The sequence below is a fragment of the Corapipo altera genome, unplaced genomic scaffold (genome assembly GCF_003945725.1).
Source record: "Corapipo altera isolate COAL_440 unplaced genomic scaffold, ASM394572v1 95, whole genome shotgun sequence".
In the NCBI taxonomy this organism is placed as follows: Eukaryota; Metazoa; Chordata; class Aves; order Passeriformes; family Pipridae; genus Corapipo; species Corapipo altera.
The window spans coordinates 1,906,553-1,925,541 of record NW_020884947.1 but is presented as its reverse complement, the minus strand read 5'-3'; positions in this window follow the sequence as shown (position 1 = coordinate 1,925,541).

The window sequence follows — 18,989 nt, the reverse complement described above, 5'->3', positions numbered from 1 at the left end:
CTGCTGAAAATATCAAGATTTTCCTCAGTAAGCATACTTTTTAGGACAATTCAAGAAATGTCTCTTTTATTAATGTTTCACCTGGCACATAATACTCCAACTGAAAAGCAATTAATAGATAGTGATAATTATCTGAGATTGAAATTTCTGCTTATATTAATTTTTAATGATGGTTTTGAAATATTAAAAGCAAGGAAATGGGCAGATTAGATGAGTGATTCATAACTCAGATGTAATGCCACAGATGGGTTTAATAAAATGAAGATGAATACATGCTTTTAATGAGCTGGGACAGAGCTAATATGTTAATGAAACATCAGTTTTCAGACGCCTGACCAGAGACAAGTTCCTTTCTCCTGCTGATTTGGATCAAAGTTCAATTGCAGGTGTTTATCACACACTTCAGAGCTCTAGATAACTAGAGGAGGATCTATCTCTTGGTCCACTACTGCCATGTGTCTGTTTGGTGCAGCAACATTTTCCTGCAGACCATCAAAGACCGCTGACCTCAGTACGTGCTCTGGGTGCTCCTAGGGTGGTTGTTTTACACGTTCAGAGCTCTCCTAAGGGGCCTGCAATGGCTCTGAGGGGTGTGAAAAAATAAAAATTTACTAGACATAAATGCACACTAGTACAAATGGTGCCACATTAAACTGCTAGAGTCACAGCAAGTCAACATATGCGCAGACATACTGAGCTGAAAGGCTGTTATTTCATCTTTAGCTCACACTCTTGTGCCTGGCTTTCGAAGACACACCCATTATGTACAGTTTTTTGCATACAGGGATTTTCGCATTATTTTGCAGTCTCTGTAGCATTTGTCCTTTTCGTGGCCTCAGTTGGAGTCCTCCACATGCGGTCTGTAGGCTGCCTGCAGGACAGAGGCATGCTCTCATCTGGTTTTTGGGAACTTGCATTGTGTGAGTAATAATGGTTTTTGGTAATATAAAATGTCCTTGAATTAGATGCTGCTGCTGAAGTCCCATTATGTCTTTATAGCAACAGTCTCAAAAACTTTTGTCTCAAACATGCCAGCCAAACAAAGGCCAATGTGATGTTTTAAGAGTTCTTGCCGCTCTGAGTGTTTTGTAGGTGCAGTCACAGGCACTGAAAGCAGAAGGATAATTTTAACCCCCAGCTAATTGCATACTTCACTATATTCCTTGTATTGTCTATCTCTGCATCTTTTCCCCAACAAGAAGTCTACGACAATGTTAAGAAAGAACACTCCTGATGCAGCCACATGTATTTTCTATATGGCCTTGACAAAATCCTTCTTTAGCCTGAGTGTCATTCAAATTTAGAGGGTCTTGCTGGGATTTGACTACTACTTCTGAACTGCTCTGAGGGCCTTGCTGATGGATAGCCTGTTTTAGACAAGTGCTAAAATGAACTGTGTTACTTCCCTAGCTCAGGCCAAAGTGTTTGGCAGCAAAGTGAATGATTTTCAGCCCGCTAGCCTGGCTTGCACCATTTAAGTGCAATTCAGTGTCTCCTGGTAGGATGCTCACACTGTTGTCTGCCTGTGGATTTGTGCCAGCTGAGGCTTCATTCCTGTAGAAGATGAAAGTAAATATTTCACCTTTGAAAGCCTCTGGCTGTCTGTTTTATTTAGAAAATTTTCTTGCTGCAGGACAGCATGGCAATGGTAATCTCTTTGGGAATGATACAGACGAGCTCATTATTGTGTGAACTTCTGACAGCTGGGATCCACAACTCTTTGGTAGGAAGATGGGCATGAGAAGCCTTGCAGAGAGTCATCAATAGGTATCCCTTATGAACAACTCCCTGGCCTTGGAAAAGTGATGTTAGGCCTTGGAAACTCAAAGTGGGATCTCTTCAGGAACGAGGGAGGCAGTTGGCCTCTGCACCACTTCATCTCAATGAGGAAAACTTCAAGTAAAACATCCAAAAGAGAAAAATCTAGTTCAAGCAGTTTATGCTCAGGTTACAGCCTGACCATAGCATTTGTACAGGATATAGGGTAAAACTATCACCTTTTAACCTCAGTTGGCAAGCTGGAACTAAGGGTGCAAACTCACAGCACTGGCAAGTCCAAACTCCCAAAAGACCATCAGATGGCATTATCAGCAGATGAAGTTCTCCCATGAATATTGGAGTTTCCCAGCAGACGGACGTTTGGCTGATGATGTCCTAGGGGAGTGAAAAGGACTCTTATCAGGACATATGAACTATGAGAGCTATGGGAGAGACATTTTCCAGTTTCTGTGCAATGCTCACGTGGTCCAAAGGTGCTGTCCCCTCTGCAGGCAGGGACGCGCTGCTGCAAGTTGGAATGGAGGATGCGTGTCCCTGGGCTTTATCTAACATCTAACCTTGCTTTGATGTTATTTCAGAAAGGGAAGGTCAGGGAAAATTGCTGTAATTTTCCAACAAATTGAGTAGATAACCAAAGTCCTGTAATATTAGCTGGCAAAGGAGATGGCCACTTTAAAGTCAGCCACTGGTGTTGGCAATGCTGTGAGGGTGTGAGCTGATGAGGAGGTCTGGGCTGAAACACCCTGGGTGCCACAGAGCTGATAGTACCCAGGGCTATGACCCAGGCAGCTCAGTGGCAAACATGTGAGGAAAAAATCCCATTCTGTCCACTTGCATCCAGGCTGTGAGTGATCAGTGACCTTTCTCCTTGGGGTTCAGGCTCAGTGTGGCAGCCACGGGCTGGTCTGCAGAGTAACCAAAGCACTGGGGTCCCCAGAATCTGTAAGTCACGGAATCATATAATCACAGAATGGTTTGTGTTGGAAGGGATCTTAAAGATCATCTAGTTCCAATCCCCTCCACCACAGGCAGGAATGCCACTCATTAGATCAAGTTGCCCCATATCAAAGCCCTAGATTGAAGAATGGAGGGAAAAGGAGAAGAAAAGAGTCTTCATCTTCACTCCCAAGGCCCTAGTGGCTTCTTTCCAGCTCTTCAATGCCACATAGCAAACACACCCACAGGGCTCACTGCTACACCCCAGGACTATTGGTCTCTGGTCACTGAGATCATCTCACACCACGTCCTCTCCATTCCCCCCCTTCCTTACATGACCTGGCACCGATGGCATTGCCACACCATATGACACAGCGCTGCCACTGGCAGGGGACCAGCACATCATGGGGCAGGACCCGCTTTTCCATGTCAGGGAAAAGTTCACCTGCTTTCAAAATCAGTAAGGACACAAGGTATGACAAGCTATGAGGGAAGGTGAAGTAACATTACCCTTAAAATGCTAAGTAATCAGTAGGAAGATAAATGAAAAGCGAGGAGCTGGCTGGCTAGCCATGGAAACTCAAAGGATAAGCATATACATATATATATAGATGTATATTTCTTTACAGACATCTATGTAGATGACGATGGTTTTAGAAAAGGATTTGCAAACATTCTGTATTTCATCTGGTATGTTATTTCCTCGGATAATATGAATGACTGAGTTGTGGAGGTTCCTACACTTCTATTTCCTGTCACAGACAGAGCTATTACTTAAATAATCAATATTTAATCTCTATTAGGGAAAGTAATTTTTAAACCTACTTTAAAAAGAGCATCTGCAGCACTTGATATAAATCATAGCCCTGCAGAGCTGTGTAGGACTCAGAATCTTTGCCTGTATCTTAAGGGAGGGATCAGCCTTTTCATGGGGAGAAGCGGAAGGGAAAGAACTCAAAATTTTAACTTTGATAGTTCTGACTCTTTCAAGCAGTGGAGTCAGTCCAAAATGACACAGGCTTGATTTACACCCTGATTTCTGTGAGAGTGGTAAAGAATTCGGGGAAAGGGTATCAACATCTGTCCTGTGGTGAGTCAAAAAAACTGCAGCCAGAGCTGGCTGTAGCGATCCCTCTCCTGTGCTCTCAGAAGTGAGGCTTGGTCAAAGCTGAAACATTTTGCAGAGATACGTCAGCTCACAGCTGGAAGGCCTTGGGGCAGATTGACAGAGAGGAACTCAATCACCAAAGGCTGATGAGGAACGTGGAGAATCAGAATTAATCCATTCCCTGCCTAATTTGGGGAGATACTGGAAGAAAATGCTGGTCTGGGTCAAAAAGTGAATCAGTTCTGGTCAGACCTTTCTTGTTTCTTATTCAAGTTATGTTTTCAAAGCAGCCCCAGCAGACCAAGGCACCAGGTTTTTGCATCATCCCCAGCACACAGCGTACCAAGGGATAACGTGAACTTCCCTGCTCCAGTGTCTCAGAGGTTGCCAGTGGTCAGACTGGTCCCAGTTCAGGGTGTGAGCACAGGGTGTTTCTCCCTGGGCCCCCACCTTCAGCCCTGCCACTGTATAGTCCACTCCACCTTCCCTGAGAGAGCACAAGGACTCCCAGCCTCTCCCTTTCAAAGACCTCCATCATCATCTAGCAATGAAATGCCCTTTTTCAGCACTCAGAGCTATACAGGAGGTGAATTCAGTAGGAACTAGATAGTCTAAGTCTCCTGGATTTGAAGTGAAAGTTCTGCCAATTTTAACAGCATTTGAAGTAATCGAGAAAAATGTATGACTGAGACACATAGATGTGTGTCCAGCACTGAAAGATATCCAAAAGACCAATTTCCCTACCTTTTGCAGTGATACAAACTTGTGGCTGCTCTCACAGAAATACACACAGAATTGGGACAACTTTAACAGCAAAGAGATGTTCAATTGTATGTGACTTGGCTAAAGATTTTGAGAACACATTTAGATATTCAGCATAAAGAAAAGCAGAGGGGGGGCTGAGATTTATCAGAAATAAACACTGAGTCAACAGAACTTCATTATTTGCAGTCACGGTTCAAGGCCAGCAGAACGCACCAGGCACACAAAGGACATGCTGGCTCAAGGCTGCTGAAATTTAATGTTGTGCAATATTTCTGCAGATGTGGAATAGCAAACTATTCTGAAAGCCAGAGCTCAGTTCAGCAGAGAGCAAAATCAGGAGAGAGAATGAACACAGAGCAGTATCAGAAGGTAATTTTAGCCAAATTATGCTAAAAAAAAATACATTTATGCCCTCAGTTTCATTTGCCTTCAGGTCTCTGCTCTCTGACTGTCACCAACTACATTGTGGCTGGCTCCTGGGCTCCTGTTTGGATAGTATCTCAGTACTTTCCATAATAATAGTAGTTAAAAAAAAAAAGGTCAGCGTGACTGAGGCAATAATATATTTCAGGATCTACTCCTCACAAACAGTGCAGATGTGCCAGGGTTGGCTCTGGTTTATAAACAGTAGGGATGCTGGTTTTTATTCTCCAAAGTGACTGCAGTAGTCACCTCATCTCCCATTTGACACAAATCAAAGAGAGTATCTTGAATTATTTCAAGACTGGTGCTGTGTGCTTACTGGTTTGATCATCCTGAAAAGTCAGTTCAGTGTATTAATAAACCCAAAGGCTTCCATCATGACAGTTTAGTGCCTGGTCATACTTATGGATTTCTCTCATGTTTGGCAGCAGACCCTTTCAGGAGCTGCAGGGGAAAATGCAAGGAACACACAGGAAATGTGCATGAAATAACTGATGCATGGGAAAAGCTCCAAGTCTCTTTGTTGGTGGGAGTTTTTTTCTCAGACTTGTAGGAGTTTGCATCCCTGTTGAAGAGAAATATTTTGGCTTTTACCTGCTGGGGATGTTCTCAATAAGTAATAGATAAGACTTTTTCAAAATTTACCTGAAAGAAGGCAGTTTTTACTTGCTTCCCCTGCTGGGAGAGGATGTGAGAACAAAACACTTCCTAACAGAACTCAACCACTTTTTTTTAATGTTCTCCTGGAAATCTCTGGGATACTGAGCATGAAGCAGATTTAATAAAATGATGAAACATGCTTGAATAAGTTTGTGATGGTGGAAAACACTTGCAGGAGTCACAGAAAATGGAGAGAACCCAAAATCTCCACTTGTTCTTTAGATTTTTCAATATCAAGGAGTTCTTCTGCGTTTGGCTTAAGATTGAAGGCTTGCTCATATATGATAAAAAATAGTTTGTCCTCACCTTCTTCAAACAGTTTGTTTTAAATTCAGAACTCTGTGTTGGGACACTTCATTTATGGTTGCAGTATCAAGATAGGTCTTGGCAACATCCCTCCTACAAATGACAAATATTTGTAAAATGGTTTGAATTGTATACACAGAGATACTGGATAAACAGACACAAGACAGCAGAAGTTGAGCTTTTCCAGCAATGTCTACAGAGTAGTTTTGTGCTACAGCTCTTTGATGCACAACCTTGCTCCAGAATTTACTGTTTCAGGCTACTGCCCCAAACAGGGCTGTAAATTACCATTTCAAATGGCTTAGCTTTAATTAAACAGTTTCCCAAGTAAGATTCCAAGTAGTAAAAGTGCAGGCTATGGATATCAATTTTCAGGTTTTGTAGAATTATGTAACTCTCTGCCTACTTTTGTGTGGTTTTATTACATTTTCCAACTTTCCCTAATCCCATATAAATGATCAATACTTTTTTTTTCAACCCTAGCTCTTAAGTGATTCTCTCTAAACCCTATGTAATGCCCAATATGTTTTGTTCCCATTTGAGGGTTTACCTTATTTCAGACAAAAAAGCAATTTCAGTGAAGTTGAAATGTATGGTTTTGGTTTCAGGGCTACCTCTCTCTGACATAAAACTACTAAGCCTTTATTGAAATATATATGATTCTACCATAAACGCCCTCTTTATAGAATGCACCTGGAGAATATAATGGAAAACATATTTGTTTCTCCTACAAAACCAAGCAACTGTTCTGTAATAATATATAGTCCATTTGATATTTAAAAGGTCATAATTTTACGCAAAGAGAAGAAAAATGCAGGCACGGTAAAAAGTAGCATTAAAAAGTTTAGCTGCACATCTCACACATCTGCTTTTGTATTAGGCTGACAAGAGCAGCTGACTCGCATGCAGCACACTCTAATCACAGACAGACCAAAAGAACGTCTCTGTACCTCACTGCCCCTCACATTCAGCATTTCCCAGTCTGTAAAAATTTGACCTCCCAGTCCCCTTGGGAGATAAGAACACGGTTCCCAGGTTTTTTTCGGTGGGGAGAACTGAAGTGTGGGATGGGTAAACACATTTCAAAATGCCACACAGGAAGCCTGCAGGAGAGCTGGAGCAAACCCAGGTTTGCCAAGTCTGAGATCAAGTTCAAAGAGCCCCATCTGAGTGGTTACACATAACATATATTAGGAGCCCCAGGAGACCACGTGCCACCTGACAGTGCAGGAGCATGAACTGCTCCATAGCAGAACATAAACCTTCTGTACCTGTAAAGTGAAGTCCAACAGCTGTAACTCGAACGCTGGGATCAAGTCCTGACCATGGATGTGCAGCACCAACAATGAGGAACTGCGTTCCTGGAACAGGTCTAATGGATCAACCCTCCTTCCTATTAAACTATATGGGGGAATCACAAAACCCTCCAAGATTTTCCTCATCTAATTTACACTTAAAGAAATACAGATCCTATATGTACTTTATGTACTGGGAGACCTCCCTGCTCTGTCGAGACATTCCAGTACTTATAGGGGGCTTATAAAAACAGAGGGATAGTGACTCTTGGCACAGGTAGATAGTGGTAAGACAAGAAGAAACATATTTAAATTAAAAGGGGGGAGATTTAAATTAGATATTAGGACAAAATTCTTTACTCAGAGAGTGGTGAGGCACTGAAACAGCTGCCCAGAGAAACTGTGGATGTCCCATCACTGGAAGTATTGAAGGCCAGGTTGAATGGGGCTTGGAGCAACCTGGTCTTGTGGGTGGCCCGTGGCAAGGGTGTTGGAACTGTATGATCTTTAAGGTCCCTTCCAACCCAAGTCTCTCTATGATTCTGTGTTTCTATGTATGACAGTTCTTACTGTATGACATGCACCCTGGATGGGTTTCTCCCTTTTTGAGCCTCTTTTTATTTAGACTAATGATGAAATTCCCACCAATGAGCTCAGACTTACCCTTATGGCTTAGGGGATAACCAATGTCAGATCCAAATTAAGAGATTCAGAAGCCACAGTACACAGTACTGAGAATGCAGTATGTCAGGCACTGTTGGCCTCCCAGCAGAGCCCAGTGCTTAAGCTCCATTTCTGGGCTCCTTTGCATTTCTGGGAAGGGCTGAGTACTCACAGCCCATCCTAGGAGACATGACTGCCTTGGGAGGAGACTGTCCCACTTAAAAAAACACCTGGCGCTTGAGAGAACAGGATTTTCATATGTGTTTCTTCCCTACCCAAAACTTCAGGGAATGAGTTATCTTAAGGCCTTGACAAAATACCATGATACCTTAAAAAGCACGAGGTGTGGGATGAATTGTCTAAGGATGGAGAGACCGAATGCAGCCTTCCCTCGTTCCATTGGACTGTCCTACCCTGTAGGTGTTGAGAGAAGTAGTAGGTGCTGCTAAGCTCCTGGAGAGGACTGATGCCCTCAGTGTTCCCAGAACCTTTACTGCTTAAATTGCTTCTCAAGTGTTTACATCAGCTTTGTAATCCCTGATTCTTGATGCAAAAGACTGACTCAAAATCCTCCCTTACACTAGTGCTTCTGTTTGTATAGGGAACTAATATTTTTGGGAGGAAGGAAGGGAGGAAGGAAGGTACTTGTGCTTTCTAATCTATTTTTAGCATCTCCAGAGTTCTGCATACCAGCAATTGCAAACACTACCTTCTTTGGGCTCGTGCTGCAGGTGATCTGGATGTATGAGCAGAGAAAGATTTTCTTTACTGTTCTCCTCTTTGAACTCTCTTGGTGCTTGCTCTCATGCTTGAAACTTTTTGGTTCCTTTCCTTTGTAAAACTTCCACACTTCCAAAATCAGATTAATGAGAAAATTATGCTCTTTGGGTAAAAGTCCTTGCTTATAGCAAGGGCAGAAAAATATGAAAAACAGTGTGTGATAGCAGTTGAAGCAGGATGAGATCGTCAGGGCTGGACTCCTGGGTTCAATAATTCAACATTCAACCCTGTTGCTGTGTAAACCACTCAACAACTCTGTGTCTTGTTTTATTTCTCAGTGAATTCATGCATAAAATGTTATTATTCCTTTCCCTCTCTTATTTTTTTAACTGAAGTTTGGTGCTTTGTATCACACCAAACACAATTCCTGCTCACAAGAAATACAGTCTGGCAAGCAGCATTGTTTATTTAGACAGAGGCCTGGGTGTGCAGGTGACACAATCAGGGGCAAGCATTGCATCTTGCTATTTCTTCTTTAAAGACCACACTTCAGAAAGCAGAGCAACGAAAATATCACCATTGTCATGACGGGCCCTACCCACCTGAGGAATACACACAGCTCCTGTTGCCATGGGACTGAGCTTCTCACAGTTGTTGGTGCTGACCTGCTGGAGGCACCCCTGAGAGGTAAGGAAGCATTAGGACCAGCAGGTAAGCATGGGGGCTGGGTTTTCTGAGGCTCAGGGACTTGTCCAAGGTTACCTAGAAAGCCTGCGAGATTTAAACCGAGATTTAAACCCTCAGCTGCAGGGGTCTGTCTTCACTCCCCTTGCCCATAGGAATTATATCCCGTATAGGAGGTGGCATGGCTGGATTGCAGACAGTAGCCTGGTCACTGCACTGGGGTGTCAGATTTGCCAGAAGACCTGAACAAGTTTTGGGGTCAACAGCAGCACTGCAAAGTGAGAGCAGAGCTGAACCTCCCCTCCATGAAAACCCAATGGCACAACATTGTGGGGGGAGGATGTTTCTTATTCACAGGGTACAGGTTGCATATGGTATTTTCAGCTTGTGGTCAGAATTTGAAGAATTTCCTCCCCGCTGCCCAATTTAGTAGTAATGATGAACTTGGCTGAGCAAGGAAGAAGTTTGGTTTTGGTTTTTTTTTTAGTCACTTAAGCTTTAAGAAGTTTTTGGCTTCATTACCTTTGACTCCAGAAGTGTAACAAGCAACAGTTTGTAATAAGCAACAGTTTGCATCAGTGCATCAAATACTCTGGGGTTCTTTGCAACTTTTACGGAAAAAATGTTTTCTTTCAATTGAGAGTCTTCCATTTCTTAAAGAAAGTAAACAACGACTCCAGAGCTGAGCTCACCAGCAAATGGTGTCTCCAGAAGCTGAGGGTTCCATGGAGAAAAGCCTGATGGGGACCCCACAGTCCTTGCATACTGCCTTGCATGGGCAGGCTGCCTGGGCTGGAGGATCCCCCTGTGCAGGTCCTGGTCTGATGGGCTCGTCTCTCCAGCTGCTCTTCATTTTCCTTCCTTCTCACTAGTCAATTTATCTCTCTCCCCTCCATATCTCTGCCCCTTCCTTTGTTTTTCCTTTCAACTAATCCCTTCCTGCTTTTCCCCTGGCCCCTTCTGTGTTGCATAGATACACACTTTTCTATCCAGGGAAGTTAATTTAGATTAAAAGAAGGGATAGATTTAAGAAAGAATAGTTCTCCCTGAACAACTCCACATACAGATGCCCTAATTCTGAAATAAAAGCATTTTCAAATAAACACAATTCTTTGTATGCAGCAAATTAAACCAACTCAGTCTGAAATCCTTCTGCTAGGATTGCAAGTGCTCATCTCATTATGCCCAGATTTAATTGGGAACATCTCCTCATGCCAAATTTGCCATAAAGACAGGATCCTGTTCCACTCCCAGGAGCGCATGGATACCCCTTCCAAACTATTCAAAGAAAGCAATACATCTGCCACTCAACCATCCATGAAGAAATCAGGGAGCTAACATAATATTTGCAAGCCAAACTCTGCTCACTCTTCTGCAGTATTCATCTGTTTAGACTGCAAACTCCAGGGTGAGAAAACTTTCTCCCTCTGTTTTTTATGTGTTGCCTGGCACAGAGAGATCCCAGCCTTCATTGTATGGCCATGGCACAGCAAACAAAGAATTCAGCAGAAAGGGTTGTGCTTTCACAAGTGCCTCCCGGTCCCAGGCAAACTGAACTCCCTTTGACATCTGCGAGGCAACAGTTTTCACCCCACCTGAATTTGGGAACTATACTTAGCCAGCTGCTTGCAGAGGCCTCCTTCACAGAAACCTGGGAGAAATGGGCTCCTCTAGAGATATGAGAGAAATGGTCAGAGCAGAAACCATAAAGCTTCTCCCCAGTAAACTCAGGAGACACAGGACTGGTCTTGCCTCAGTTAAGCGCCTGAGGTTTTGTTTCCAAATACACACACAGGCACTTTCCCCTAACATAGAGGAAATTCTATGAAAAAAAATGAAAAGAGGAGGGAGGCAATGGATAGACGAGGGCTGAGAAGAGAACATACATCAAATTTGCATGGAGTAAAAGCATGAAAATTGAACTGAGCAAATTAGCTGGACTAGCTAATTCTTCAGGCAGTGAATAGCTCCACGGCTGCTCGTGTGCTCAGTGAGTGGCCACTCCACATTTACAGTGGTGTTGGGATGCAGACTTTGGTTTTCCTGCTCCAAAACTGCGACTTGTGCCCCACACCAGCAGACAACCTCAGTACAGCACTGGGCACTACTGCAGAGAGCTCCCAGCCCCAGCATCACAGCTGTCTTATGAGATCTCGGGTTAACTAATGAGCTAACCCAAGGTAACCCAAGTTAACCCTTGGAGGTCCCAGGGTGACAGTTGCTGCTTCAATGGATTAGAGTTGCCCAGTTTTATGGACATAACTATTTTACCCATTGTGCTGGTTCAGTTGACCATGTGTTTTGAATGAGAAAACAGTCCCAGAAAACAGGTACTTGGCTCCAAAAAGAAGCCAAGCTCCCCATGAAGTCTTCCATGATCACTCATTGTCCTGCTCCTTGCACTAAGACAACCTGTGTGCATCAAGGCCGGAGTTGACACTCACAAACTGGGGGCATGGCTCACCTTGGGGTGCTGGTTACTGTGTCCTGAACAGCTTTGGAAGATAATCCACAGGACAAAACCAAGCCTCTTAGGTGATGACATTGGAATATCTCTTTAACTTGGGCAGCAATCTGGCATAATGATCCCTGGCATTAGGATTTCCAGCTAAGAGACCTTTGTTGGTACGCCTGTTTGCCTATCTGTAGATGACATTTGCTGCCTGCTATGTAGGAATTGTCCCTCACAAACAGCAGCAGGTTTTCCTACCTCTCCAAATATCTGCTGTGAACTTCTGTGTGACATGGGTTACATCCTGCTTCATAATTACTCTCTAGTGCTCACAAGAACACTACTAAGCCTGAAAAGCTGGCTGGAAAGCTGGCCAGATCTCTCTTTACCATTGGGAAATCCACTGAAGTTCCAGATTTAATGGGAGAGACAGGAAATGACCTGTAGCATCAACAACCATTGACACTAATTTCAGCTGAAAGGAGACACCAGCAGCCGAATACCCGTGCAAGCTCATTTCCTCTCCCCCAGCTGTCGCAGTCTCCAGTTCAGCTGAACTGGAGTTCAGGGCTGTGGTGAGACACGTTGGTCACATCTATGCTTGTAAAGTAAACAAGAGCACAGCATGGTCTGCATTCATGTCCTAGCCCACTTTATATTTTGGCCCCAGTGCAGCAACCGGCGCCAGGGAGAGGATGTCCAGCTGGGTTTGTCCAGGGTTTCTTGGGAACAGTGGCTCCTCAGCAGGCCAAGCTATTATGCTTAGCATCCCTAGAGGTCCTACAAGCCCACATCTCTCTTCTCTCCCTTGCACTCACCCTTCAGCTTTCTGAACCAACCCACTCTCCAACAGCAGTTGTTAATGTTGCCCACGAACTCATGGAAAAATCAATATGCTGGTGGCCCCACGTGAAATTCAGAACTCAGAGTCTGAGAACTCAGACTTAAAAGGCAGTGGATTTGCCCTGAGAGAAAAACAAACCAATATCTTCCAGAAAAAAAGCCACTAACAACCCATGCAAGCACAACACATTTAGGAACAGGACTGTGGCTGCCCAAGAGGCTGTATGCCACCTCCTACAGTTATTCCTGGTCTAGTGGAAGGTGTCCCTGACCATGGTAGGGGGTCAGAACTAGATGATCTTTAAGGTCCCTTCAAACTCAAACCATTCTGTGAGTCTATGATTCTATTAAGACAGGGAATTTGTGAGCAGTTGAGACGCAATTCCAAGTAGTACCCAGTCTTATTGCAACTGTTAAATGACCAGTCCAGCACTGCTACTACCAGAGCAGTATTGCCATGACTTAAATCATTAAGACCCAGAGAGGTTGCTGGAAATTATACTGAGTTTATCTATCTATTAATTGATCAGCCCTATGTTTTGTTCTTTAGGAGATTTCACACACACACAAAAAATTAACCTGGAAGAGGCATGAACCTCAAGAAATTATGTTCCAGCTGAGGGAGCTGTAAGGGTTTCCTCGCCTCTAGCTATGAAGCCCACGATATCCAGCAATCCTTTCTCATACAGTGGATACTGGGACCTCTTGTGCTTGGCCCAAAAGAAGCCTACAGATGTCTGTTGCTGGCTTTTCTCTTGGTCTAGGCTCTCATAAAACTTCCACAGATGTTTGCCTTGGGGTTGAAGCCTCTTCTCAAGGAGCTCAATGCAAGCAGCTCTCACAGCACGCTGCTCTGCTGAACTGGCAGAAAGCTTCTCTGGATATTTTTATTATTTGGAGGGTGATTTTCTCATGAATTGAAATAAATTACTGGACTTGTTTATGTGGAGAGGGATAAAGCCATCTATGCAATTTCTCCTGCTCTGTTACATATATATGTACCAAACAGGCGCTTTGGAAAATCCCACCCTGAAACCGGAGCTATAAAGTTAGCAGTTAATCTCAGGGGCCTAATCTTCAGCCAGTGTCAGACGGCATCACCTCGACATGTGCTGGCTCAGGATTTGGCCCCAGGATCAGGGGACTGTTGTGCAGAAGAGGACCAGAAAAGGAGACAGTGCTCCCGTAGGGACTCTCTTAGTTGCTGGGGGGATTAGCAGGTCCCATGCCACACTGGAACTGGGTGGAAATCAAGCACCTTTTTATTGCTGAAAATATTTGAGGAGTAAAATAATTTAAAAAAAGGTAAATAAAATCACAATGCTGCCTCTGCTTTGGACAGAATTGTCTGCTTCATCTCCCCAGAACAGCTCAGTGGTCTCAGGGGTCGCCTTCCCTCTCGCTATCCCCATCAGCAGCACGTATTCTCTGTTGGGAAAGAGAAAGAAATGAGAGAGGTGGTTTGGGGGTGAGAGAGGTCACTCATTTAAGGCTTGTTCTTAATCCCTTTTCTGCTGCAGACTTCCTGTGTGTCTGTAAAAGCAGATCTAACCAAGGACCGTGGCATCTCTAATAATATCCTTTACCAGGTGACGTCTCAGTTTCCTGTCCATGAGCAGGGTAAGACCTATTGAATGTCCTGTGCCTGCAGTGATAAAGGCAAAAGTACAGGCATCCCACTTTACAGAGTATTTCTGCATGTATTTTTTCCCCCCTTGTTTCAGGTAGAAAGACATTAAAAAGGAAGCTTTGTTTTCCATGCAGTTTCACATTAAAAATTCTTTCTTCTATTTTTTCCACCAGGTTTAAATGAACAGCAGTTGTCTCTAAAGGTTTAAAAATCTTTTTCATCCTTTTTTCAGCAGTCGATGGAGTGGTGTGAGGTAGTAATGAGCAATAAAAATGTGAATTAGAAAGGAAGGAAGGGAGAAAAAAGAAAGGGAAGAAAAAAATCTGACATTTAAAAATGGCTTTAAAAAAATCTCCCCTTTTATGGCAAAAATTAAAAAATAATTGAAAATTACTTTTCTGACAAATATTTCGGTACTGGTGAATCACATCCTTCATATTCTTGAAGTCAGAAACATTTGGTTTTGTCCTTATTTATTTTTGCATTAAATACAAGCGAGCTGAGACATGGGAAATCATTTCAATGGAAGGCATTTTCTGAAATCTACATATTGCTTAAATTCCATCCCAGATCTGTTTTAGACTTACCCAAATTGAACGAAACCTGCAAAGTGTTTGAATTTCACCCATCACTGCTGTTAATCCCTCTTTTCTTCCCCTCACAAAAGAAGAAAGATTTCATCTGTGTCCCTGGGGGGCATCAGAAAGATGAAGCCCCTCCTTACCCCAGTTTTAATTTTTTCGAGGAGATTCAGCTCCCAGGATGCTCAGGTATTGCTGGCTGGACTGCCTGAAGGACTCTGAGCATGTGGAAGTATGTGCCTTCCCTTCCAGCTACGGGCAGCATCTGTGCTGGTAATGACCATTTAGACTGTGATTTAAAAATTTTAAGTTGTTTCAGTGGGACCCAGACACTGGAACTCATCCTGTCTGATCGTCCATCCCAAGGCAGACCTGGCCTGTCCTTCATGGATGCCAAGGTGGGAGCAGGGCTAGTGCCCAGTGATGTCCCCACTGCATTCACCAGATGCCAGCAGCATCAGCTCTGTCCTGAGCCAGGGGAGGCACGCCTGGCTTCAATAGCCTTTAAATGATTTTCCTTCCATGACTGTATGTGGTAGCCCTATGGCAAAGAGTTCCCCCTCTTAACTACACACTGGAGAAAATGGCTCTTCCTTTGTTTCTTTTTTTTTTTTTTTTCTCTGAACTTGCCACTAACTGGTTGCATCTGATGTTCCCTGGCTCTTGTATTAGAAAAGACAGCAAACAGTCATCTTCTATTCATATTTTCCAGTCTTGAGATCTCTATCATATCCCCTTCAGCGGTGTCTTTCCCAGCCTGTGGAATCTGAATCCATTTAATTGCACTCCTACTCTGTTTGAGAGAGGAATTAATCTGTTTAATTATCTGTTTAGTCTATTCTTAACCTATTGTTAGGGTTTGACGGCCTGGAGCCACCCTGGTGTCTGGTCTGAGCTAGACTGCTTCATAGGGCCCACCATGAAGGAGAACCTCTGGACATAGGCTCAGCAGAGTCTGGATTCATTCTGTGGCATTGTGAATGCAAAAGCCCACTCTGAACCACTGTTGAAGGATGCCAGTCACACTCATTGACTTGATAGGCAGGTTACAATGACTATTTTCTTCATTCAATCTGATAACAGGAATGCCAAAAATGAGCTTGGACCCATGGACACCTCTACCCCAACAGAACACAGTGGTCAGCGAAGGGATGTGCCCTTCAGCATAGCAGGGAGCAGAACCAAGCAAGATACCATTCCCTCCCTTTCTGGTCATCACCCTTTGGGTTTTGCCCCAACCTTTTGTATCCCTCTATGGTCAACATCCCATGACCTTATAGGTGACTCTGGTGCTGAGGTGACTCCTTGCTGGTGGGGTGCTGAGAGCCTGTTTACAGTACACTGCTAATTGTTTTTCTCTTTCCTAACTTAATTAATTCAGTCTCATCTGCTTATAATCACAGTAAGCACCGTGTGATAATAAATAGCAGAGGAAAGCCTCACTGGAGTAGAGGGAGGAGGGTTCAGCATCCAACAACAGAAGCCTTGCAGGATCAAGCCTCTAAGTGGTTGCAATTCAGTGACAATGTAGCTTATTCGACCTGTGAAATGTATTCCAGAAAGGCACGCTCACAGCTGTCTCTCACACACACCTCCTCACCAGTCAGCATCAAAAACTGCTTATGCCTTCTTTTCATCTGTACCAGATGGTGGCTGTGACACCAGGGGCCTGTCTTTTGTCCATGCCATCCACACAGAACCTGACAGAGTGAAGAAGAAAGATACTTCTACCTTGGATAGACCTGCCAAACATGCCCTGAAGACCCCACACCCTACGTCTGCTAATTGCACCAACATTGTCTTGCAGCATGAACGGCTCCAGCTCTCTGTTTTCTTTCAAAGTATATTTGTTTTATAGCTGACATGTTTATATATGTTAACTGTTTGCTATAGATATCTGTCAGCTTCAACTGGCAAAACCAAAAGAAAGAAAAAAAAAAAGAAAAAAAAAAGAAAATGAGGGGCTGGCTCTAGGCCAGAGGTATGTTTCTTAAAAGCACTTTGCTTTTTGTCACATGGCTTTGCATAGAAAGAGAAATGAGGAGAGGAAGGGTGGACTGGCAAAGGATATTATGCTTTAAATACTGTGAAAGAATTTCATATGAAAATGTACTCTACTTTTCAGATATTAGACTAAGAGCCATAAAAATTTATTTTATAGTCCTAGAAATTATACACAAACATTGGTATACTGTTTGTCATAAAAACTGCTCTAAAGAGGGGAATCGCGCATTTTGCTTTTCAAAATATGACATTTATGAGCTGCCTTTGATTGTTACCAGAGTGTTTTTAATGAAATAGAAAATGTGTGTCTGTGTACTCATGTGTGTGTGTGTGTGTTAGTGTGCATGTACTATAAGAGGATGTGTCACTGAGGAAGAGATGACTTCTAAAAAATATTCTTTACTCAGCCCAGAGGCTTGCATCTTTCCCCCTTTCAAGGAACAAAGACCATAACCCCTCCTGCCAGTGAGAGGAAATACAGAAGTGTCCGTTTCTTCAAATTTTGAGAGAAATCAACAAAATTTCCTGGGATTTTTTTTCTTCTTTGCTTTCCTTTCAAGAATATGGGCTATTGTAGTGCAAAACTATCTTCACTTTGACATACAACTGCAACACTTAAGGATGAAGGTGAAGGGACGCGAGTCTGTCCCCAGGCCAAAGATGTTGGCTCAGGTTTCTCTTATATGTTTAAAAAGGTTTTAAGCTGGAATTACATGATGCTTATTTCTTCTGCTAGTCCTTACACACAGTGCCTAATCACTCACAGTGATAGGATTCATTGCCTCACGGGCAATTTTTGCACTGTGAGATGAACAGTCTTGTTGGGATTACACACTTTTTTTTGCTGGACCATTGCACCACCTTCCGTGCCCAAAAGCAGTGTGGGGAGTCAGACGATGACTCATCCCATGCACTCTTGATTTTAAGAGTGCCTGAAATTTTTCCAAAGGGACAGCTTTGTCTCCATGAGAGCTAGGTTGCTTTGCCTAATTTTCTGGATCTCCATGTCTTTTTAATTTTACTGTATGGGACTGCTCCTTACAGGGCAGAAAGCCATGAAGCCTTTCCAGATAGGCTCAGTCTTCCTTCATTTATGGTTAGGGCAGGGCTGAGTCCAAGCTAATGACTCCAAATGAGACACAAATTAATGCTGCTCAGGCACAGAAACCATATTCCTGCAGCCTTGCAGTGACCGATCCATTAACAGTGGGTGCTTGAGCTGAAATTGGACCTGTTTAAAAGAAATGATCGAAGACTTTGTGCCTGCAGTTATGGAGTGAGGGGTTCTGATGCCTGGAATCCGTTTGTGCCTGTTGTTTGCAACTCAGTGATTTATTAGCAGGACTCTGGACACAGGCCATACTGGGCAACCCCTTCTTAGATCTTGGGCTACAGATAGCAGGGCAGGCAGACAGTCTGTTTGCAAGGAAATCAAAAGCACTTTGAGCCTTAACTGCTGTCTGAATCATCTCACAAAAGGCATACAGTACAGCCAACTGTTGCCCTGCAGACAAATTTCATACAAAATGACTGTATAAAGCACCAATGTTTATACACGAGGCTGATGTGGGTTGAAGGGCTGTTTGAAATGACTGTGGCTAGTTATGTAATTATTTGAGGAGAGTAGAGCACAATAAGTTAATATAAACATTGAAGAAGACAGTATGGGTTCACTGGATGCTTACATGAATCTGTCATCTTTATTACAAATGTCTTTCTTCAAATATAAACCATGTACTTTGTGGCTAAGAAATCATAGGTGTCCAGTTATGTTTGATGGGGAAAAACGAAGATGGATGGGCAGGAGGAAAATAACTAACCTCCATGTGGAAGGGCTTCTGGGCATTTGGTGTTTGCCAGCTCTTTGGACAATACCTTGATGTCCAGTTGATTTGGTACCAGGTTTGAATTGGACTCTGCACACTTAGGTTATCCTGGCACATAAGATGAGCTCTACAGCAACGTGTGGAAATAACTGGTACGAGAATCAGAAAGAGATAGCAAAGGTTGCGTGGAGGTAATGACTGGGTGAACTACGTGGACTTCACAGCATCATCAAGAATGCACAAGGGGCAGTGCATCCTTATGGGTAACTGGGGCCAGGTCTGCTCTAGTAATCTATGTGACAAGTAGGTTGCTT